The following is a 6,000-nucleotide window of genomic DNA, read 5'->3' as shown; positions in this document are numbered from 1 at the left end:
GACTTAACATAACTTTGTTTCACCCAGCCGTGCCATTCTGCCGCAGTAAACCTGCTGCAGATGGTCGACAAGTGGTTAATCTCAGCTGTTTTGTGAAGCCCCCTGAGATTTGTTGGAGAACCTTAGTGAACAAATGGCATCGTGAAGGCCAAGGAACACACCTGACAGGTTAGCGATAAAGTTGGGAAGTTTAAAGCAGGGTTAGGTTATAAAAGTATATCCCAAGCTTTGAACATCTCACAGAGCACTGTTCAATCCATCATCCAAAAATGGAAAGAGTATGGCACAGCTGCAAACCTAACAAGACTTGACTGCCCACCTAAACTGACAGGCCAGGCAAGGAGAGCATTGATCAGAGAAATAGCCAAGAGGCTGGTGGCATGGTAACCCTGGAGGGGCTGCAGAGATCCACCAATCAGGTGGGAGAATCTGCAAACAGGACAACTATTAGTCATGCACTCCACAAATCTGACCTTTATGGAAGAGTGTCAAGAAGAAAGCCATTGTTGAAATAAAGCCATCAGAAGTCCCATTTGCAGTTCGTGAGAAGCTATGTGGGGGACACAGCAAACAAGTGGAAGAAGTTGCTTTGGTCAGATGAGACCAAACTTAAATTTTTTGGCCTAAAAGCAGAGCACTATGTGTGGCAGAAAACTGACACTGCACATCATCCTGAACACACCAACCCCACTGTGAATCATGGTCGTGGCATCATCATGTTGTGGATATGCTTTTCTTCAACAGGGACAGGGAAGCTAGTCAGAGTCTGCAAAAGACTTGAGACTGGGATGGACAACGACCCTAAACATACAGCCAGAGTTACAATGGAATGGTTTAGATCAAAGCATATTCATAAGTTAGAATGCCCAGTCAAAGCCCAGAGTTAAATCCAATTGCGAATCTGGGGCAAGACTTGAAAATTGTTGTTCACAGATGCTCTCATTCCAATCTGACAGAGCTTGAGCTATTTTGCAAAGAAGAATGGCCAGAAATGTCACTCTTTAGATGTGCTAAGCTGATAGAAACATCCTCAAAAAGACTTGCAGCTGTAATTGCAGCAAAAGGTGGTTCTACAAAGTATGCACTCAGGGGGGCTGAATACAAATGCGCACATTCTGGGACAAGGTCATGTGACATTGTTGCACTCTCGTACACGCTTGAGCACCTGTGGTGGTGTGCAGCGTGGTGATCGGTGGTGCGCTCTGTTGCAGGGACACGGCGCATTCCCAATCTCGGTAAACAGCCGATGACAAGGCTCTTTACCCATATGTTCAGCTTTGTCAAATCACAGTTGATCACATGTAAATAAGGAAATGCCAGTTATTGGCATTCCTCTCCATACACTGACAGCTGTGAGGAGAGGAAAGCCAATCAGCGGCATTTCTTCACAGGGAAGATCTGCACAGATAATCAGTGCCCTGATTATCAGTCCCAACAGTGCCCAGCAGTGATGCCAGTCAGTGCCCAGCAGTGATGCCAGACAGTGCCTATCAGTGATGCCAATTAGTGCCAATCAGTAATACCAGTTAGTGCTGCTTTTCAATGCCCATCAGTGCCTGCTCATCAGGGCCGCCCATCAGTGCAGGAGAAAAATTATTTATTTACAAAATCTTTTAAAAGAAACTAAGAAACACTTATTTTTTCCAAAATGTAGTTTTTCATTTTTTTTTAGCAAACAATTTAATAAACAGTGGGGACCAGCGAAAGAAAGCTCTATCTGCCTCAAAACAATTATAAAAGTATAATTATATGTCATGCAAAGTGCGACAGTGCTGAAAGCTGAACATTGGCCTTGGTAGGAACTGGGTAAAAGTGCCCAGTAGGCAAGTAGTTAAATAAATGGGCAGTTCAGGCTTAAATAGGAAACAAAAACTGCCAGCAGTATTGATAAAAAAAATGCACCGTTCTCTGTAATACGCGCCATTAATCTTCTACTGTACCTTGCAAAGAAACCTGTTTGCCAATAGGTTGTACTGCTTTTCTGGGCTGAATATTACTGGCTGCAAGCCCTGGCTGTCCTGAAAACACACATCATACCTCCCTGGGCTTACAGTACTACCACACCATTTGTCATTATATAGACTCATAAAATTACCAGACTGGTCAGAAAATGATTGGAAAGTATGTATAAATATAAAAATTGGTATGGGAACAGGGCTGGACTGGCCTACCGGGATACCGGGAGATTTCCCAGTAGGCCGCCTGCCCTGGGGCCGCTTTTAGTTGCCGGCTGCAATGCTGCTCTCTCCTATGGATCACAGAGCTGGCTGGGTCTGTGTTTGGCAGCCGCGCTGTAAATATGTGTGATAGTAGATAGAATCAACGTTCCACCTATCACAAGAGCCGGTCTGGGGGGGTGGGACCGTGTTACAAACACAAACCAAGCCAGCTATGTGATCCATAGGAGGAGATGCCGTCTGTACAGCCCGCCCTGTGTGCCACAGTGCCTGGATAGGAGGATCGACGGGGGGTGGCATATAGCAGTAATTAGCTTTATATATTCCTCCATGGAGCCGTTGAATGCTTGCAGGAGTGAGAGGAGGAGAATCAAGCATTCAACAGCTACATGGAGGAATATAGAAAGCTAATTACCTCTATATACTGCCCCCCTTCTGATTCTCCTATCCAACTTCTTTTACTGTCCCCCAGTTCACATTGCGCTCCCTGTCCCCCCCCATGCCCTCCTCCCCCACCACAGTTCTCTCCACCCCTGTTCTTTCTGCCCCCCCTCCAGTTCTCCCCATCCTTCTCTAGCCACCATCCTAGTGCTCTCTCCCCCAGTGCTCTACTCCTTGTTCTCCCCCCAGTGCTTTCCCCCCTGTCCTCCCCAGTGCTCTCCACTCCCCCCAGTATTATCTCGCCCCAGTGCTCTCGACCCCTGTTCTCCTCCCAGTGCTCTCCACTCCCCCCAGTGCTCTCCCCCCTGTTCTTCCCTCCCCCAGTGCTCTCCACTCTCCCCAGTGCTCTCCCCCTGTTCTCCCCCCCAGTGCTCTCCACTCCCCCCCAGTGCTCCCCCCAATGCTCCCCCAAGTGCTCTCCACTCCCTCCAGTGCTCTCCCCCCTGTTCTTCCTCCCCCCAGTGCTCTCCACTCCCCCTAGTTCTCTCCCCCCGCCCCCCCCAGTGCTCTCCACTCCCCCCAGTGCTCTCCCCCTGTTCTTTCCCCCTCCAGTGCTCTTCACTCCCCCAGTGCACTTCCCCTTGTTCTTCCTCCCCCAAGTGCTCTCCCCCCTGTTCTTCCCCCCCCCCCAGTGCTCTCCACCCCCCCAGTGCTCTCCCCCCTGTTCTCCCTCCCCCAGTGCTCCCCACTCCCCCCAGTGCTCTCCCCTTGTTCTTTCCCCCTCCAGTGCTCTTCACTCCCCCAGTGCACTCCCCCCTGTTCTTCCTCCCCCCAGTGCTCTCCACTCCCCCCAGTGCTCTCCTCCCCCCTGTTCTTCCCCCTAGTGCTCTCCACTCCCCCCAGTGCTCTCTCCCCCTGTTCTTTCTCACCCGCAGTGCTCTCCAGCTCTCCCCATCACTCTCCAGTTCCCACCCCAGTGCTCTTCAGCCCCCCATTCTCCCACCCCTGTTCTTTCTGGCCCCCTGGTGCTCTCAAGCTCCACCCATTGCTCTCCAGCCCCCACAGTGCGCTCTACCCCCCATGCTCTCCACTCCTGTTCTTTTTGGCTCCCCCAGCACTCTCTACTACCCACCCCTATACTCTCCACTCCCCCTGCATTTTTCCCCCACCCATGTGCTCTCCAACCCCACCAGTGCTCTTCACCCTCCATAGTGCTCTCCAGTCCCGTGTGCTTTCCACCCCTGTTCTGACCCCCACTGGTGCTCTCAAGCTCTCCCCCATTGCTCTCCATTCCCCCTGCTCTTTGTACCCCCAGTACTCTCCAGCCCCCGTGCTCTCCACCCCTGTTTTTCTGCCCCCCAGTGCTCTTCGCCACCCCACACTCTTAGCCCACACAGTGCTCTCAGTCTATCATGCTCTCCACCTCTGTTCTTTTTGGCTCCCCCAGTACTCTCACGTTTTCCCCCCCACCACTCTCCGCTCCCTACCCCTGTGATCTCCACTCCCCCCTGCTCTTTGCCCCCACCCATGTGTTCTCCAACCCCAGATCATACAAGCCCATCCCCCAGTCAGTTAGAAACACTCCCCTAGGACACCCCTCCCCGCCCCCCTAGGGGTTAAACCCTTTACTACCAGTGACATTTTTACAGTAATCAATGCAATTTTAAAGCATTGATCGCTGTATTAATGCCATTGGTCCCAAAAATGTGTCAAAATTGTACAATGTGTCCTCCGTAATGTCACAGTCACAATAAAAATGATCACCGCCATTACTAGTAAAAAGAAAAAATCTAAAATATATTCCCTATATGTAGATGCTATAACTTTTGCGCAAACCAATCAATAAACGTTTATTGCGATTTTTTCTTTACCAAAAATATGTAAAAGAATACATATCAGCCTATACTGAGGAAAAAAAAAATTTTTTTTATATAGCTTTGGGGGATATTTATTATAGCATATAGTAAAAAATAATGATTTTTTTTCAAAATTCCATAGGTAAAACCTGTAGGTAATTTATTCAAATAAAAAATACAGATTACACGAAAACAGAGTAAAAAACTGGTAAAAGGTACGTAATTTGCAGCCGGCCGGCTACAGTACTCACACCCGTGCTTGGGAACAACGGGACGTGTAACGGTCTTGGCACATTCCAAAGGATGATCTTTGTGAAGTTTGTGGATATATGCTATATGTTAGTGATGGGTTGTAGTTCTTAATGAGCTGTGGGGGCACTAGTGAGTGCTCTTCTAGTCCTTTGATTTTCCTGCTCTCAGGTAACTGCCTGCCCATACGAACTACAAGCAGACAGCTATGTAGTCTGCAGGAGCGGGAGATTGCCCCTGTGATCTGCTGATTGTGGCTGCAATGCTTTGGCTCCTTAGAAGAAAAATAATAAATGCATATTTTTTTACCTGCAAAAGGTGTAGCAGATGGCATTTTGGACAAAATGTCATATGCATGTAAATTTAGTTTTTGCTTCAGAACAGTAGGGGTTCTGAGGGTTAATTATGTAGGTTGGCCTTGACATCAGTCTGGCCGGGCTGTGTTGGAAGTTCTGCCTGCTCATGTGAGGTAGATGTTACTACTGCAAAATAAAACCTTTTAAAATGGACTTTATCTGTGTCAGCATTCAAGTCGTTGGGTATCAACCCTGGGAACCCCTAGAGCAGACCAAGAGGACGTAACTAGTAAGCCCAATAAGTCAAGGCCGCCCTGCAAGGGTTATGGCCGCTACATGTGCATTCATTGCATAGTTGCCAACATTGTAAGAAAACATTGCAGGACACTTTTTTGGCAGTAGGCGGAGTAGTGGTATAATTAGGGGGTGGGGCATGTGGTTACAGGTGTGGAATAGGAAAAGGTAAAACTGCGGCGGGCAAAGTTTACATAAAATAGCGGGCGTGGCTTACATGGGGCGTGGCTCAAATGGGTGTGGTTAGAGTCTGAGGTGAATGCGGGATGGAGAGGGAAAGGAGGGGGGGAGAGGGAAAGGAGGGACAGCAGCCCCCGATCCTACACTACAATAGCAATATGTGTTGACAATCACCAGATAAAGATAATCCATGATTGTTATGGTGTCAGGATGATTGAAGCGCATTATTTCTAATATTACATTGTAATATGAAATGAAATCATTCAACTCACCATAATGCAGAATCAGTGGGAGCCATAAGCGCGTCACTAGCCCCGTTGCCTGCCACCAAATGCCATCAGGTGTCCCAAGCGAAGTCTGTCCTTACATCAGGTGCCCCATCAGAGGTACCTTCCTCACATCTGTGTCCATCAGCGGAGCCCCTCCTTACATCTGGTGCCCCTCTGACATCCACAGACCCCCCCCCCACATCCACAGACCGACCCCCCCCACATCCACAGACCGGCCCCTACATACTCCACAGACCGGCCCCAACATACCACTGGCCCCCGACATCCACAGACTGGC

This window comes from Lithobates pipiens, unplaced genomic scaffold, assembly GCF_037356315.1.
Source record: "Lithobates pipiens isolate NorthernLeopardFrog02 unplaced genomic scaffold, aLitPip1_a1.2 Scaffold_3, whole genome shotgun sequence".
NCBI lineage: Eukaryota > Metazoa > Chordata > Amphibia > Anura > Ranidae > Lithobates > Lithobates pipiens.
The sequence above is the reverse complement of the archived record's forward strand: the minus strand, read 5'-3'. Positions refer to the sequence as shown.